The sequence below is a fragment of the Canis lupus genome, chromosome 13, assembly GCF_011100685.1.
Source record: "Canis lupus familiaris isolate Mischka breed German Shepherd chromosome 13, alternate assembly UU_Cfam_GSD_1.0, whole genome shotgun sequence".
Lineage (NCBI taxonomy): Eukaryota > Metazoa > Chordata > Mammalia > Carnivora > Canidae > Canis > Canis lupus.
The window spans coordinates 49663017-49682767 of record NC_049234.1 but is presented as its reverse complement, the minus strand read 5'-3'; the positions used below and the strand labels follow the sequence as shown (position 1 = coordinate 49682767).

Below are 19751 nucleotides of genomic sequence, written 5' to 3'. Positions count from 1 at the left end.
TCCCCTTGAAAAAAGAAGAAAGAATTCTTTCCCAAAGAATAAAGAAAGCGTTCCCTTCCCTGATAAGAAGGATCTAGATGGAAAAAGTCTTTGAAAAAGGAATGTTGCCTTCCTAGTGTAAATGTTACTGGCTTAATTTATGTATTCACTGGTAAAGGAATCAGCATGTATGCAACTCACACTGGTGAGATATTGAAAGAGAAAATCATGTAAGGACAAACTTGGTCCCACTGATTTTTGGGACCTAGGCCTCAGCTATCTACTACTCATGCCCTTCAGGTTTTGCAAGTGGTCCCAACACCCAGGAAAGGGAAGGAAAGGAAGCAGGATTGAATAAAGAGAGATGTTGAGTTGTGATGTAGACTCAGCAAAAGGCTTCAAACCAATCCCACAGGGAGATGTAGATATGAAATAGTTCGCAGAGTTGCCCCAAATTGGAGTGAGGGGTTGGGCCTTTACTTGGGTCGCATTCAATGACTTTTGATTAGCCATCGAATGTGGGTTATCCTTTAAAGAAGCTGATTTTGGGAAAGGCAGTTTTTATCATCAAAGGCAGTCCCCAGAGAGGGCTGACACTTGAGCACTGTCTTCTTGCCACATTTCCAGGAGCTGGGAGAGAAAGTCCTTAATTCCAGGCGAGGACCCAGGTGGTACATTTCCAGGCAGAAAGTTTTGTTTTTTTGTTTTTTTTCCAGATAGGAAGTTTGAATGCACGGACTGTGGAGGGGTGTACTCCATAATCTAGGAGTGATCTCCCTCCCAAGTGGTACCAAAGGGGACGGATGCTTTGCCCGCCTCTTATTCATAGATCCAGTCAAAAGCACAAGACTTGAAGTCAACCAATTCTTTAGACTTAAACCATAGGCTGATTTTTTTCTCTCAGCACTTTTTACTGAATCACTGCCATTATTAATGTTCCTGCTAACGTGAATGCAGAAGTCCCCATGAATGGTGCATGGGTTAGAATCTGCTGGATTGATCTCCCCAAGCATCACTTACCCCATTTCCATCACGTTTAGCCTTCTCAGACCATGGTCACCACCAGTCCTGAGTTCATGTACTTCACCAGCCCTGGGAAGAATGGACACAGTCTTTCAGGCCATTGTAGTGCTGCTTCAAGAGTTCCTCAGAGACCTGAAGGAGCTTCATGGCCACAAAGTGGAGTATCTTCTGCTTGAAAGCTTTACAATCTCACCCACCAATCCATGCTGCATGCACACTGGCTTGATGGCAATGAAGGTGTGCTCCACGTCAGCTATGGTTGAAGCAGGCAGGGATGGAACTGGCTCAAGAGGAGGCAAAAGTATTTAATTTTGATGAAGTCCAATGGATTTATTTTTTTATTTTGTCATTTGTGTTTTTGGTATACACACACACACACACACACACACACACACACATTTATATATGAAATCATTGCCAAATCCAAGGTTGTGAAGCTACACACCAGTTTTCTTCTAAAATTTTTATAATTTTGACTCTTACATTTAGGTCTTTGATCAACTTTGAATTAATATTTGTACATGGTATGATATTGAAGTTCGACTTAATTCTTTAGTATGTGAATATCCATTTGTCCCAACATGATCTGGTGAATTTTATTATCATTGAATTGTCCTGGCACTGTTGTTGAAAATCAGTTGACCATAAATGTAAGCATTTTTTGTTGGACTCTTAATTCAGTTTCATCAATCTATATATCAATTCTTATGTACTGTCTATATTACTGAAGCTTTGTAGTAGGGTTTTTTTTAAGTTTCATTTAAAAAAATTTATTTATATATTCATGAGACAGAGAGAGAGAGAGAGAGAGAGAGAGAGAGGCAGAGACACAGACAGAGGGAGAAGCAGGCTCCATGCAGGCAGCCTGACGTGGGACTCAATTCCAAGTCGCCAGGATCAGGCCCTGGGCTGAAGGCAGCACTAAACTGCTGAGCCTCCTGAGCTGCCCTTTTTTTAAATTTTTAAATTCAAATTCCAGTTAGTTAACATACCGTGTAATGTTAGTTTCAGGTGTACCATACAGTGATTCAACACTTCCATACGATACCTAGTGCTCATCACAACCAATGTACTCCTTAATCCCCATCACTTTTTAAACTCATCTCCCTGCCCACCTTCCCTCTAGTAACCATTGGTTTGTTCTCTATTGTTCTTGGTTTGCCTCTCTCTTTTCTTCCCCCTTTGCTCATTTGTTTTGTTTCTTAAATTCCATATATGAATGAAATCATATGGCATTTTACTTTCTCCGACTGACTTATCTCACTTAGCATAATACTCTCTAGCTAGCTCTCCACGTTGTTGCAAATGGCAAGATTTCATTCTTTTTTATGGCTGAGTAATATTCTAGTGGTGTGTGTGTGTGTGTGTGTGTGTGTGTACCACGTCTTCTTTATCCATTCTTTAGTCAGTGGACACTTGAGCTGTCTCTGTAATATGGCTATTGTAGATAATGCTGATATAAACACCGGGATGCATATATTCCTTTGAGTTAGTATATTTTGTTTTCTTTGGGTAAATACCTAGTAATGCAATTGCCGGATCTTAGGGTAGTTCTATTTTTAACTTTTTGAGGAACCTCCATACTGTTTTCCAGTTTGCATTCCCACCAACAGTACAAGTACTCCTCCACATCCTCACCGACACCTGTTTCTTATGTTGTTGATTTTAGCCATTCTGACAGGTGTGAGGTGATATCTCCTTGTAGTTTTGATTGGTATTTCCCTGATGATCAGTGATGCTGAGCATCTTTTTATGTGTCTGTTTGCCATTTGTGTATCCTTGGAAAAATGTCTCTCCATGCCTTCTGCCCATTTTTTAACTGGATTATTCATTTTGGGGGCATTGTTTTATAAGTTCTTTATATATTTTGGATGTTAACTCTTTATCAGACATGTCAATTGCAAATATCTTCTCCCATTCCCTACGTTGCCTTTTAGTTTTGTTGATTGTTCCTTTGCTGTGCAGAAATTTTTTATTTTGGGACACCTGGGTGGCTCAGTGGTTGAGCATCTGCCTTTGGCTCAAGGTGTGATCCCAGGATCCTGGGATCGATTCCTGCATCAGGCTTTCCATGAGGAGCCTACTTCTCTCTCTGCCTATGTCTCTGCCTCTCTCTCTGTGTCTCTCATGAATAAATAAATAAAATTTTAAAAGAGAAGAAACTTTTATTTTTTTATTTTTTTTAAATAAATTAATTTTTTATTGGTGTTCAATTTACCAACATACAGAATAACACCCAGTGCTCATTCCGTCAAGTGCCCCCCTCAGTGCCCGTCACCCATTCACCCCCACCCCCCGCCCTCCTCCCCTTCCACCACCCCTAGTTCATTTCCCCGAGTTAGGAGTCTTTTTCTTCTCCCTTCCCTTACATTCCCTTTCACTATTATTTATATTCCCCAAATGAATGAGAACATACACTGTTTGTCCTTCTCCGATTGACTTCCTTCACTCAGCATAATACCCTCCAGTTCCATCCACGTTGAAGCAAATGGTGGGTATTTGTCATTTCTAATAGCTGAGTAATATTCCATTGTATACATAAACCACATCTTCTTTATCCACTCATCTTTCGATGGACACCGAGGCTCCTTCCACAGTTTGGCTATTGTGGACATTGCTGCTAGAAACATCCGGGTGCAGGTGTCCCGGCATTTCATTGCATCTGAATCTTTGGGGTAAAACCCCAACAGTGCAATTGCTGGGTCATAGAGCAGATCTATTTTTAACTCTTTGAGGAACCTCCACACAGTTTTCCAGAGTGGCTGCACCAGTTCACATTCCCACCAACAGTGTAAGAGGGTTCCCTTTTCTCCTCATCCTCTCCAACATTTGTGGTTTCCTGCCTTGTTAATTTTCCCCATTCTCACTGGTGTGAGGTGGTATCTTATTGTGGTTTTGATTTGTATTTCCCTGATAGCAAGTGATGCAGAGCATTTTCTCATGTGCATGTTGGCCATGTCTATGTCTTCCTCTATGAGATTTCTCTTCATGTCTTTTGCCCATTTCATGATTGGATTGTTTGTTTCTTTGGTGTTGAGTTTAAGAAGTTCTTTATAGATCTTGGAAACTAGCCCTTTATCTGATACGTCATTTGCAAATATCTTCTCCCATTCTGTAGGTTGTCTTTGAGTTTTGTTGACTGTATCCTTTGCTGTGCAAAAGCTTCTTATCTTGATGAAGTCCCAATAGTTCATTTTTGCTTTTGTTTCTTTTGCCTTCGTGGATGTATCTTGCAAGAAGTTACTGTGGCCGAGTTCAAAAAGGGTGTTGCCTGTGTTCTTCTCTAGGATTTTGATGGAATCTTGTCTCACATTTAGATCTTTCATCCATTTTGAGTTTATCTTTGTGTATGGTGAAAGAGAGTGGTCTAGTTTCATTTGAGAAGAAACTTTTATATTGAGGAAGTCTCAATTGTTTATTTTTGGTTTTGTTTCCCTTGCTTGAGACATATTAGAAAGTGTAGTAAGTTTTTAAATCAGTGAGTCTTCTAACTTTGTTCTTTTTCAAGGTTTTGGCTTTGAGTCCCTTGAATTTCCAAATGCATTTAGGATCAGCTTACCAATTTCTGCAAGAAGGGAGCCAGGATTCTGATAGGGAATATGTGAAATCTGTAGATCAATTTGGGGAGTATTGCCATCTTAACAATAGTAAGTGTTCTGATCCATAACCACAGATGACTTCCCATTTATTTGAAACTTTAATTTCAACAATATTTTACAAGTTTTCAGCACACAAGTCTTGTACCTCTTTTGTTAAATTTATTCCTAGATATTTTATTCTTTTTAGTGTTATTATAAATGAAGTTATTTTCTTAACTTCATTTCTGGATTGTTCATGCTGGTGTATAGAAATACAATTGATTTTTGTATCTGTATCCTGTAAACTTATTGAACTTGCTTATTAGTTCAAATAGATTTTTGGGCATATTTCTTAGTATTTTCTTGACAAGATCATGTCAACTTTGGTTTTTTAAAAATATTTATTTATTTATTTATTCATGAGAGAGAGAGAAGCAGAGACACAGGCAGAGGGAGAAGCAGGCGCCATGCAGGAAGACTCCAGGATCCTGAGACTCCAGGGTCACATCCCGAGCCAAAGGCAGATGCTGAACAGCTAAGCCACCCAATCATGTCAACTTTGAATAGAGATAATTGTGCTTCTTTCTTTTTTAGTCAAAGTGATTTTCTTTTTCCTGTCTAATTTTCCAGGCTAGAACCTTCACCACAATGTTGAGTAGAGGTAGTAAGAGCAGACATCCTTGTCTTATTCCTGATCTTAGAGAGATAGCATTTAACATTTTTCATTGTTAAATATAATGTTAGCTATGGGTTGTTTTGTAATACTTTTGCATTAATTTGCTTTTGTCTTTAAAAAACGTTATTTATTTAAGTAATTTCTATAGCCAACATGAGACTCAAATGCATGACTCCAAGATCAAGAGTCACATGCTCTTCCAACTGAGCCAGCCAAGTGCCCCTATCTTGCTTTTGACTGTAAGATACAGAACATCCTGACTTAAACTGACTAAAACAATAAGAAATTCACTGTATCACTGGTGGGTAAGTCTAGAGTAAGGATGGGCTCCAGTAACAGTGGGGATCAATTTCTTTTTTTTTTTTTTAATTTTTATTTATTTATGATAGTCACAGAGAGAGAGAGAGAGAGGCAGAGACACAGGCAGAGGGAGAAGCAGGTTCCATGCACTGGGAACCCGACGTGGGATTTGATCCCGGGTCTCCAGGATCACGCCCTGGACCAAAGGCAGGTGCTAAACCGCTGAGCCACCCAAGGAACCCTGGGGATCAATTTCTTGATGATGTCCTCTAGAATTTAGGTTCTTTTCCACTCCTTCACTCTGCTGTCCTCAGCTTCATCCTACTGTTGATTTTCCTTAGGGTTGTAAATTACTTGCCAGGATCATCAGAGCTATACGGCAGTGCTTCCTTATTGAGGCTCACCTGGCTTTTCTTACAGAGAGGTGTGAGGGAGACACAGGGAAAAAGAGAGAGAAAATGTTCCTCCCAACCACAGACTCTTCATACTCTGTTTATTTATTCATCTATTAAAATTTTTACTTTTTTATTCATCAGAGATACACAGAGAGAGTCAGAGACACAGGCAGAAGGAGAAGCAGGCTCCCCATGGGTAGCTCGATATGAGATTCCATCCCAGGACCCCAGGACCATGACCTGAGCCGAAGGCAGACAGTCAGCCACTAAGCCACCCACGTGTCCCTACTCTACTGTTTAATTGGGCCAAATACCCATTTAGATTGCACACCCACCTCTGGATCAATAATAATTATCAGGGGAAACGAGATGTCTCTGATTTCCCCAGTCATCACTCCTCAGTATATTATAGAACAGGAAATAAGCTAGGGAGATGGAGGAGGACTATAAATACTACCTTTTCTCCTATTAAAATCCTATCAAGTTGTGGTGGAATGGTTCTGCATTTTGATTGTGGTGGTGGTTACATGGATCTATACATGTGATAAAATTGCATAGAACCACACACACACACACACACACACACACACAAGAATGCATGTGTAACTGATAAAATCTAAATGAGCTTTGTGGCTTGTACAAATATAAATTTCATGGTTTTGATATTATAGTTATGCAAGATGTCAGCATTGTGGGAGAAAGAGGGAAGGGTGCATGGGACTTTTCCCATACAATTTTTTTGTGATTTCCTGTGAATCCATAACTATTTTTAAAAATTATATCCAGTGGATTACATATTGGAGTTTTAGACAGTGATCAGCAGTATGGAAGGGAGATCCATGGCAGATTTAGGAGTAGAAGGAAAGACTTAAAGGTGGCTCAGCGGTTGAGCACCTGCCTTCAGCCCAGGGTGTGATCCTGGAGTCCCGGGATCGAGTCCCAATGTGGGAGGAGTCCCACGCAGGGAGTGTGGAGCCTGCTTCTCCCTCTGCCTATGTCTCTACCTCTCTTTCTCTGTGTCTCTCATGAACAAATAAATAAAATCTTTAAAAAAAAAAAGAAGGAAAGACTTATTTATATACAGTATCAGTATCAGGTAACTTATCTCATATGACCCTATTAAAAAATTTGAGGTATAAGCTACATAAGGTAAAGTGCAAAAATTTAGTGTAGCTTGAATTTACACACACACACACACACACACACACATGCTCTTTACTAGCTGGAGTTAATCACTATTCTCATTGCTATTGTAAAGATTAATTTTGCTAAATGGCCCATTTTTATTTATATTCATTAGCACTCTCAGTGCTAGTCTAGGAAAGAAAAAGAAAACAAGTCTATTGATATTGTTGCTTATAGAACTCTGATTAAAAAGAAAGCAAGCAAGAAAGAAAACAACCTAGGTAGTGGCACTTTTCTCAAAGGAGATCAGAATCTCCTTGCCCCCTGCTCTGGAAGACCTACCTCCATCCAGGTTGAGCTAACGCTGGTGAAGCAGCTCTGATGACCCAGATCCTGCACACTAGGCTTGCATCTGCTGTCTTGATTCAGTGCTTTTCAGTGCCAGCCTGTGCCCACAATCCCTTGCCATGTCAAACTTACCACTCAACTTTTTTTTTTTAACGCACCCCATATAAAAAGTTGATTGTATAGATTCCTCAACCAGCAGAAGAGGTAGTATGTAAGAGTGTTGAGCACATTCATTCCAAGAGACAGTAGGTATGAGACACCAAGTTAAAGATGTAGGTGGAGGCAGATGGTACCTCTGGTCTTTTGTCATCTGTCATCTTTTCAACTGCAGAGGTACAGAGCACCTTGTCTGGGGCCTGAAATCTCTGCTCTTCTCAGTGTTTTACATTAAGCAGAAAGCTTAATGGTAACAAAGTTGCTCAAGCTTTTATTTCTGCTGAGTAGGGGCTTTCCTCTCTCAGTTCATGTGATTGGATACCTTAGGGAAAGAGGTCAAACTTCTCATTCTTGAACAAGTATTTTAAATCCAAGGAGGCAGAGATGCTAATGGGAATTGCCCATTTTTAAAAACTTCCTGCAGCTCGCTCATTCACAGGCGCACTTGACTGTGCCAGGACCCACAGCCAGGAAAAACCAGGCAGGGCTGCTATATTTTCCAAGTGGAAAGACAACTGCCAGGGTCAAGGGTCCCGAGGACTGGACTGTGCACCACCTTTGCTGGGTGATAGGCACCTGTGACTCAGATCAGTCAGGGTCCTGCAACAGATGCCACACCAGCAAAGAACAATGGAGCCTGGTTTAATAAAAGGCTATTACAAAGGTGTGGGTAGGGTTAAGGGAAACCAACAAGGGATGCTGAGGACCAGTCCCACCACCAATCACCCCCAGCCCTAGAACTTCACCTTTAGGTCTAAAGAGACTGTGGAAGGAAGTGGTTACAAAGTTCAGACAGAGTTGCTAGGAAGAGGAACTGACTAGCCTGGGCCTTTAGTGGAGGAACACTGCCCATCTGAAGCCCAGCAGGAGGGCAGCCAGGGGCCTGATACCTTAATCTCTCTCTTCTCCCACTTCCAGTCTTCTGCTGTAGCCTCCCATTTTCCTAACCCAACTCACAGTCCTGGAACCAGAGATCCTTGTTGATACCTTTCTTTATTTTTTTTTTTTTAATTTTTTTTAAAATTTATTTATGATAGTCACACAGAGAGAGAGAGAGGCAGAGACACAGGCAGAGGGAGAAGCAGGCTCCATGCACCTGGAGCCCGACGTGGGATTCGATCCCGGGTCTCCAGGATCACGCCCTGGGCCAAAGGCAGGCGCCAAACCGCTGCGCCACCCAGGGATCCCTTGTTGATACCTTTCATAAAGATCATCCCACTAAAGCACAGAGTGGGATTGAAAGTCCATCTGGTGGGATAGAGTAGAACATACCCAGCACACCACTCTTTTATTCATCATTGTATAGTTGCTACTCCAAGGGAGCACTGTCTCCCCAGGGAGGGGGACTTCCTACCCACCGGGGAAAAGGAAAAAAGAAGAAAGTAAATTTGTCAGTGGTACTCCTTGAGAATGTTAATTCAGGCTCACACATAGGGTCAGAGTGGATTTAACCTCGCATTTTCTTTCTGCTGCTGTACTCTCTGGGTCCCTGCACCACTCACAGTATCCCCATGTAGGTTTTTGTCCATTTGTTTGCTTGTTTGTTTTAAAGACTTTATTTATTTATTTATTTAGCAGAGAGAGAGAGAGAGAGAGAGAGAGTACAAGAGGCACACACACACACAAGCAGGGGGAGCAGCAGAGGGAGAGGGAGAAGCTGACTTCCTGCTGAGCAGGGAGTCTAATGTGGGGCTCAATCCCAGGGCCCCAGGATCATGGCCTGAGCCCAAGGCAGACACTTAACCAACTGAGCCACCCAGGTGCCCCTCACACATGTAGATTTGATGAAAACAATTTAACTCTATTTCTGGTGGTTATTAGGATGCCACTGATCATCATCACCGTCATCCAGCCCATATGTCTCTTTGTGAGGGATCATGAATGTCATTTGAAGTCCATCGCAGAGAGGCTTTCAAATTAACCCAAACAACCCAATATCCAGAGACATATCCTATAATGAAAACCTGTAGACAGTCACTGAATACACCAGCAGTCATTAAGGTGTTTCTATGGAGGTAGTTTTTAGTAAAGTGGTGGGTGATGAGGGCACTGTGGGGGCTGTTACTTACAAATTTCTCTCCATCTCTCACCCAGAGAAGTAGCCTTACCTCCACTTGATGCAACTGCAGTTGTAGGTGCTTAAAACCTCAGAGAAAACAGAGGCAGGGACAGATCCTACCTATCTGTAAAAAATGATAATTTGTTCACCATGGATTTTTTTGCATTTATTGATTTGGTAAAATATTTCATTATTATCCATCTTGATTGCTGAGTGTCTGGGCATCCTCTTACTTATCTCACCTTAATCCAAGCGCTGGAGGGACGGCATATTATAAAACTTTCTGGGGAAGAGCCTTCAGTGACCTTACCTATTGCATTGTGAATGGCAATCACTTTAGAACATTTTCCCCTAACTTTTCAGGAACATAGGTAGTATACAACAAAAGATCAACTCCTCTATTTTTTTTCTTGGTGTTTTAAAGCTCCTAGAGGCAATCTAACACCTCCAATGCCTCAGGGTCCCGTCTCCAACTCCAGGCTTGTCCCCCAGCTCCGAAACTCCCTTTCAGCCAATGGACAGTCTTTATTCTGAAGAGAACTCTGTTTAACCCTGAGAGGGAATTAAATTCAAGTTATAAAAAAACAAAACTTAAGTCTCTCTACTTTAGTTTCATCCTGGCCTCTGGTATTTACTCATAGTGCTTTTTTAACAAACTGGTCTGACAGAAACTGATACTGCAGGAACCAGGAGCCCAAAACAAACAACTATATATATATATATATATATATATAATTTTTTTAAAAAGCATTTGGGTGCAGCCCATGGGTTGTTGAACAGGCTCCCAGCAAGTAAAACCCAGTTCTTTGCAGTAAGCCCACCTACCACTTTATCTTATCACAGAACATCAAACCCTAGCAGTGAGACCCTGACCCTCCAGCCCAGGCTTTCCACTGTAATGCTCTCTCCTACTTCAGTGCCAAACCAAGGATCCAGGGATGCCAGCCTTCACTCTGTGCTCTGCCTTTGGAGGTCTGAGCTGGGGCTTTCCACGGACACACTGAAGGAGAATGGTTAGGGTGGCAGGACATTCTCCATCTACTTGAGTGTTTGGAGTGTTACACTGGGTTCTATCAAGTAGCAGATTAGTAAGGCAGGTCTGCAGGGAGAAAGACAATAACATAATTTGCACTCACTTTCTTTAAAACAAAACAAAATGAAATGAAACAAAACAAAGCTCAGGTTCTGCTTAGCGATCTCAGGACTTGCCCGAAGATAGTCCCCTAGGTGTTTTAACAAGCCCCATCCAGCCCTACCTACATCCCTACCCATAGCTCTTAAATAGTTTGATGTGCTGGTGCTGCCTGTAAGGTCTTGGTACAAGGAACCCTGCTGGACTATGTCTTAGTATGTACCTGTGGTACCCCAAATTGCCAGGGTTCTACCTCTGGTCTAGTATGTGTTCCAGGTCTTTGTTCATTCACCTCCTACAGATCCCAAGTTTGTTTGAGACACATCAGGTGTGACCTTTGAAACTGGCCCCAGGCTGGGCCTGGCACATATCATGTAGACCCAGAACGACCTGAAGGCTTAAGCTGCGTGGGATTGGCTGGTGAAGCCTTGATAAGCACTAAGCTGGCTATTCCTCATGAGGCAAAGCACACTGTTCCACAAGAGGCAGGAGTTGGGTCACCTGGAATGGGTTGACTTGTCAGATTAACGGCCTCAACTAGAGATTGCAGGAGTCTCTTCTCTACTTCCTCCAAGTCAGCCACAGGTTCTGTGTACTGGTATTGTGTACAAAGGTGTTCACATAGTAAGGTCACTGGATGTTCTTGCCCCTTCCTGGTAATGCAGGATCCCAGCTCCCTGCAAAGTCCTCTATGCTTGTCATCTTAAAAAATTCTGGTCAATCAGAGGGAGTTTCTCTTGGGTCCTTATGATTAAGTCAGTTCAATTACAGTGTTGTATCTCTGAACTCTGCTCCCAGTGTCTTTTTTTTTTAATAATAAATTTATTTTTTATTGGTGTTCAATTTGCCAACATACAGAATAACACCCAGTGCTCATCCCGTCAAGTGCCCCCCTCAGTGCTCGCCACCCAGTCACCCCCATCCCCCGCCCTCCTCCCCTTCCACCACCCCTAGTTCGTTTCCCAGAGTTAGGAGTCTTCCATGCTCTGTCTCCCTCTCTGACATTTCCCACCCATTTCTTCTCCCTTCCCCTCTATTCCCTTTCACTACTATTTATATTCCCCAAATGAATGAGACCATATAATGTTTGTCCTTCCCCAATTGACTCATTTCACTCAGCATAATACCCTCCAGTTCCATCCACCTCGAAGCAAATGGTGGGTATTTGTCGTTTCTAATGGCTGAGGAATATTCCATTATATACATAAACCACATCTTCTTTATCCACTCATCTTTCGATGGACACCGAGGCTCCTTCCACAGTTTGGCTATTGTGGACATTGCTGCTAGAAACATCGGGGTGCAGGTGTCCCGGCGTTTCACTGCATCTGTATCTTTGGGGTAAATCCCCAGCAGTGCAATTGCTGGGTCGTAGGGCAGGTCTATTTTTAACTCTTTGAGGAACCTCCACACAGTTTTCCAGAGTGGCTGCACCAGTTCACATTCCCACCAACAGTGTAAGAGGGTTCCCTTTTCTCCTCATCCTCTCCAACATTTGTGGTTTCCTGCCTTGTTAATTTCTCCCAGTGTCTTATACTATTACCCTGTGCTACTGAAATTCAGGGCAAAGCAGGGGACAGCACCCTGTCCCCTGCTTTAGATTTTACTTCATTATTAGCATGTGACAGTAGTGTGGTAGGCCAAAAAAATGGCCCTGTGGATGGAATGGAATCTGTGAGTGTTACCTTATTGAGAAAGAAGTTTTTATTAATTATTATTATTTTTAAAGATTTTATTTTTTTTAAAGTAATCTCTACACCCAACATGGGGCTTGAATTCACGACCCTGAGATCAAGAGCCACATGCTCTTCCACCTGAGCCATCTATGCACTCCAAGAAAAAATGTTTTTGTAGGTATGACTAAGTAAAAATTTTTGAGAGGAAGTACTTATCCTGTACTATCCTAGTGAGCCCTAAATACCATCATTTGTATCCTTATAAAATAGACATACAGAGAAGATGCAGACATACACATAAGAAAGTGACATAAAGAGGGATGCCTGGGTGGCTCAGCAGTTGAGTGTCTGCCTTTGGCTTGGGGCGTGATCCTGGGGTCCTGGGATCGAGTCCTGCATTGGGCTTCCTGGATGGAGCCTGCTTCTCCCTCTGCCTGTGTCTCTGCCTCTCTCTGTGTGTGTCTCTCATGAATAAATAAATAAAATCTTAAAAAAAAAAGAAAGTGACATGAAAGCAGAAAGACTTGGAATGATGTGGCCACAAGCCCAGAAATGCTAGGGCAGCCATCAGAAGATGGAAGAGGCAGGGATGAATGGTCTCCTAGCCCCCTGGAGAGAGTGCTGTCCTCCTGATGAGATCTTGATTTCAGACTGCTGGCCTTCAGAACTGCGAAGAACAGAACTATAAGTTCTGTTATATCAAGACACCCAGTTTGTGGTAATTTTTGTAGCAGTCTCAGGAAACAAATACAGTGTTGCTTAGATTCTTCTACCATCCCATAGAGATATTTTTGTTTTGTTTCACTTTTTAAATTGGGTGAGTGTTCTTTAACTGAAAGCTCTTTTGGTTATTTCCCCCCATAGGACTCTGACATGAATATATGGGGATCCTGGGCTGAGACACTAAGCCAAGTAGCAGCCACCAAATTCTACTTGTGAGCACAAGCTTGTTCTATCGGATTCCTTCCTTTAGGAAGAGTTCTCTCCAAAGGGTTCCTCAGCCCTGCATGGAAGTCATGGAGAGTTTGGATAGCTTACCCCCATCAACTCATATGACATGTGAAGATCTTGTTGATGGAAGGGTCTTGGACTTGAACTAGAAATAACACAGATACACAGACATGTGCAAACACAGTGTACAAAACTTACCGCAAGGGTTTGTAATGGATTCAAATGTACAGGGAGAGAAGGGCAAGCTTTTCTTTTTTAGAGGGCATAATGTAAAATTCCATTACAAATTGAATCCCAGTTGCCTTTCAGCTTTTTGAAATAGTCAGCATTTCCTGAACCATTCCTTCTTCATTTTCAAGATGCTCAAGACTCTGCTATGAAAATCTTTCTTATGTTGACAATTGATATTGTTGTATGTTCTTCACCTGGAGAGCAAGTTACCTCAGAGTGCAGCAATTTTTAAATAAAGGTACCTCAAGTCACAGTTTATGATGACACACTTTGGAGTGCTCTAGAAAATTCCCAAATAAAACATTGTATTTACAAAAACATAATTGTTCTGGGCAGCATGCCCAGTGTAAACTTACTCTTGAAAAAATGATTTAAAAAAAATATCAGAAAATAAGTTAACTTTTTGAATTAATTAAAATGATTCAAAAGTATGAGAGTATAACATGAAAATTTCCTTCCATTTCTGCCCTGCAGCCACCCAGTCTCTCTCCCCACTATACAGTTTACTTGTTCACAGGAAATAGACAATTTTTTCTTACTATACTTTCAGAGATGTTTTCTGCACAAATGGTAGCATCCTACATATACTTTTAAAACTTATTAATTGAAGTAAAATATACATAAGGAAAAGTGCATGAAATTGAATGACAAATCAAAAACTCCCAAGAAACTAAAAAAAAAAAAAAAAAAAAAAACAACTCCCAAGAGACAAAGGTCCAGGGCCAGATGGTTTCACAGGTGAATTTACCAAACACTTAAGGAAGAATTAATACCATTCTTCTCAAACTATCCCAAAAAAATATAAGAGGGAGGAAAACTCACAAATTCATTCTATGAGGCTAGCATTACACTGATAACAAAACCAGCTAAGGACACTACAAAAAAGAGAACTACAACCCAATATCTCTGATGAACATAGATGCAAAAATCCTCAACAAAATATTAGCACACCATATCCAACAATACATTAAAAAATCAATCACCATAATCAAGTGGGATTTATTCACAAATCAATCAATGTGATACATCACATCAATAAGAGAAAGGGTTAAAAACTGTAAGATCATGTCAGTACATGCAGGGAAAACATTTGATAAGGTACAACATCCATTCATGATAAAAACCCTCAACAAAGTAGGTTTAGAGGGAACATACCTCAACATAATAAAGTCCTGATATGAAAAACCCATAGCTAACATCATATTCAATGCAGGGAAAAAAGTCCTAACCAGAGCACTCAGATAACAAAAAGAAATAAAAGGCATCCAAATTGGTAAGAAAGAAGTAAAACTTTCACCATTTGCAGATGGCATATAGTGCATGTAGAAAACCCTAAAGACTCTACCAAAAAACCCACTAGAACTGATAAGTGAATTCAGTAGGGTCACAGGGTATAAAATCAATGTACAGAAATCTGTTACAATTCTATACACTAATAATGAAATGGCAGAAAGATAAATGAAGAAAATAGTCCTATTTACAATTGCACCAAAAATAATAAAATACCTAGGAATAAACTTAACCAAGGAGGTGAAAGACTTGTAATCTGAAAACTAAAACACTGATGAAAGAAATTGAAAATGACATAAAGAAATGGAAAGATATTCCATGCTCATGGATTAGAAGAAAAAATATTTTTAAGGTATCTGTACTACCCAAACTAGTCTACACATTTAATGCAATTCCTATCAAAATACCACCAACATTTTTCACAGAACTAGAACAAATAATCTTGAAACTTATATTGAATCACAAAAGACCCCGAAGAGCCAAAGCAATCTTGAAAAAGAACAAAACTGGAGGTATCACAATCTCAGTTATCAAGACATACTACAAAGCTGTAGTAATCAAAACAGTATGGTACTGGCATAAAAATAGACATATAGAACAATCGAACAGAATAGAGCCCAGAAATAAACTATAACATGGTCAACTAATTTTCATTTTTTAATTTTTTCTTTTAGATTTTACTTACTTATTTGAGAGACAGAGTGAGCAAGAGAGAGAGAGAGAGAGAGAAGGAGCAGAGGGAGAAGCAGACTCTCCACTAAGTAGGGAGCCCGACATAGAGCTTTATCCCAGGACTCCCGAGATCATGACCTGAGCCAAAGGCAGACACTTAACGACTGAGCCACCCAATTAATTTTCAACAAAGCACTCAAGAATATGCAAAGGGGAAAAGTTTCTTCAATAAATGGTATTGGGAAAACTGGACAGCTATATTCAAAAGAATGAAACTGGACTCCTTTCTCACACAATACACAAAAATAAAATAAAAATAGATTAAAGACCTAAATGTAAGCTCTGAAACCATAAAAATCCTAGAAGAGAACACAAGCTATAATTTATCTGACATCAGCTATAACATTTTTCTAGATATGTCTTCTAAGGCAAGAGAAACAAAAGCAAAAATAAACTATTAGGACTACATCAAAATAAAAAGCTTCTACACAGTGAAGGAAATAATGAACAACATTAAAAGACAGTCTAAATGGTAGAAGATACTTGCAAATGACATGTTTGATAAAGGGTTAGTATCCAAAATATATATAGAACTTATACAAAAAAACCCAAATAACACAATTAAAAATGGACAAGAAACCATGAACAGATACTTATCCAAAGAAGGCATACATATGGCCAACAGACACAAGGAAAGATGCTCAACATCACTCACCACCAGGGAAATGCAAATCAAAGCTACAATGAGATATCATCTCACACCCGTCAGAATGGCTAGAATAAGAAACAAAAAACAAAAAAACAAGAAACAATGGGCGTTGATGAGGGTGTGGAGCAAAAGGATCCCTCATGCATTGTTGGCGGGGATGGTGGGGATGCCAACTGGTGCGCACACTGTGGGAAACAGTATGGAAGTTCCTCAGAAAATTAAAAATAGAATTACTGAATGATCCAGTAATTGCACTACCATTCATGTGGTCAAGGCCAGAGCCAATTTTAGGACAAAATCTTGAAGTTCACAAGTTGAGGGGGTTCCTGACCCTTGTTGGAGCAGGGATCAAGAAGAATGGCACTGTGATCAAGTGGATAAAACTGACCTTGAAGCTAGGAAAATCTGAGTTTAAGTCCTGTGTCTGGCTCTTACTAGCTGTGTGACTTTGGGAAAATCAGTTAGCCTTTCAGAGCCTCAGTTACTTTTCTACAAAATGAGGCTAAAGTGATCACCTTTCACTGTTGTTGAAGGTATTAAATTATATACAGTAGGAACTAGATCACATACACAAATAACTTACGTAAATTCAACAACACTTGCCCTTTATAAACCATATATATATATAAACCATATATATATATGTAAACTATATATATATATATATATATATATATCTTTAAAAGATTTTATTTATTTATTTGAGAGAGAGAGAGTATAAGTTGGGGAGGGGTAGAGGGACAAGCAGATTCCCCCCTGAGTGAGGAGCCTAATGTGGGGCTTGATCCCAGGTCCCTGAAATCATGACCTGAGCTGAAGTCAGACGCCTAACCCACTGAGCCAACGAGGTGCCCCTATGTTTCTCTCTTTTATGTAATAAAACACCCTGAAATATTTTAATATGTAATGCTTATCACATATGTAAGATGTATGTTTCACATTGATGAAATATACATATGACTCTCTCTATATAAAGTATTTTCTGAGTGACTTAAGGAATTTTCAAGATTCATTTTGATAATATGCAATTTTTGTTTGACATGCTTGTTCTGGAATCTCATCCACACATGAGATGGGGTTCATTGTCCTCAGGAGGTGCTCAACCAACTTTAGCTCCCTTTCCCCCCTTTCCCTGTATTGGTTTCTATGTTTTAGAATTTCACGAAAGTACTTAATGTTCTCATGCTACCACACCAACTCTTATGAAAGAAAAGCTGCCTTCAACATACCTTAGCTTCTAATACCTTTATCATAAGCAGTTAGAGATAATTGGTTATGGCTTCCCAGAGTATCACTGCAGTGGAGAGCACAGGGAGCAAAGATCAACCTAAAGGGATCTGTGGGAGAATATTGGTCATGAGTGGGAGTGGTATTTTGAAGCAAAAGTGGGCAGGGAACTTCTCTGTGTCTCAAATGTCATTACAAGGCAACCACCAACTTTATCCCCATAAAAGGCCAGCCCTATGACTAGAAAAGTTTTATCCTAGTGGTTCCATAATGGACCACAGTGGCTTTCTTGTTAGAAAATTTAGATACCCATGATCCTGTTTGTTGGCTGCACCATATAGGAGTAGTATAATTTATTTAGGTAATCCCCTCTTGATAGACATCTAGGTTACTTCCAGGGTTTCACTGTTACAGACACTATAGTAGTGAACATTCTAAAAGACAGTCTTCTATGTTTCTGAACTCTGAAATCATTAGGATAAATTCTTAGAAGTTGAGTTGCTGTCAAAAGGAAGGTATGTTTAAAATATTGATGCACATTGAATTATTTTCTAAAAAATGTGTAGCAATTTATACATTTAGGAAGAATGCATTTTTCTTACACCCTTGCCAAACACTGCTCATTGACAGCTTCTTCCTCTACGCACTCTCCCTTTTTTGGTAGAGCTTATAAAGTATGAGAGTTAAGAGCATAGACCATGACATCAGAGTACCTAAATTAAAATCACAGTCCTTGAGCAAATTACTTAATTTGACCTTGAGCAAATTACTTAATTTTTCTGTGCTTAAGTTCCATCATCTTTTTTTTTAAGATTTTATTTTTATTTATTCATGAGAAGCACGGAGAGAGAGGCAGAGACATAGGCAGAAGGAGAAGTAGGCTCCCCACAGGAAGCCTGATGAAGGACTCAATCCCTGGACCGGATCACGCCCTGAGCTGAAGGCAGACACTTAACCACTGAGCCACTCAGGTGTCCCATAATGATTGATTTTAAAACCAGATATCTGGTCTCAGATCATGATAAATTCTCTAGATTATTTAAAGTTTACCAAAAGTCATATTTTATTTCAATCCTTCTGAAATCTTTAGGTAAATGAATTCTTCCTGTAGCAGTAAAAATGTATATATTACACAATGTAGTCTTTAGGAGAGCCAAGCTCCGCCATCTTTCATCTTTCTCCTCTATGCTGCCCTCCAGAAGAAAAAATTGCAAAGATTATTCAAATTCTAAGATTCTTATTGGGTCAAATCTACTAGTGATCAGTGTGCATTAAAATGTCATTCACTTAGGGTGTGGGAGGATTGGAGCTCTTCACTCTCTTCTCTCCCCATGCTGCAGAGTTGGAGGGTGTCAGGGCTCACTTACTCACACACCTCACCTATGTTATAGAAGTGGACACAGAGCCTGCTTCTCCCAGTGCTACCCAGGGTCCAGATACCTCTCTTCTTTTTTTTCCCTTCGGCTGCTGATGGGCCAGAGGCTGCTTCCTTTCCTGTGATTTTTTTCAAGGACACACAGGGCTCACTGCCCCAGTAGCAGTCTAGGCCAGCTCAGCACTTGAACAAATGAGCTCTCTATCTTGCTGCTTGTGTGCTTCTTTTCTTTATGTCTTGCTGGGTGTGTCAGGTTGAGTTTTGGTCTGAAATGTCTTAGTCCTAATCAGATTGGCAAAAAAAAGATTGATCCACTCAGTTCTGTTCAACTCACTCACTGGGTTCCAGGCCCAAACTTGGCCAGCAGCAAAGGTGCACCAGCTACTCCTGGGAGTAAGGCATCAGTGTGACGTCCAAATTCTACTTGCTGGATAGGACGGGGCCTTGCTTTAGATGTGGCTGAAGAGTAGCTGAGCTTGCAGCTGAGGAGATTGACGAACATAGGTGCACTTGGATTTTGAAAGGATGCTTAGCCCAGGGCTGGGGCATAGTCAGAAGGCTCAATAAATGTTGATTGAGGTGATGATTGAGGTCGTAAAGACAAAAGAAACACATGGGAAAAAATTTTTTCACAGTGTAAGTGCATATGTCATCAAATACTATATAGTGAGGCATGGCCAAAATTATGTAGGAGATTGTATTAGTTAGAATAAAAGTGGTGCTACTACAACAAAAAGCCCCACAAATTCAACTGGAAGAAGATAGAAGGTTTTTTATCTCTTGGGTAGAATAATCCATTTAGTCTAGGCTAGCAAGACAGATCTACTCTGTAAGGCCACTCAGAATCAA

At 40.4% G+C, this 19751-nt stretch overlaps 1 pseudogene; it reads right to left on the bottom strand.

Moving 5' to 3' along the window:
- Positions 1–798: 798 nt before the first annotated feature.
- Positions 799–19751, bottom strand: part of LOC119876911 — a 30910-nt pseudogene continuing 11957 nt past the window's right edge.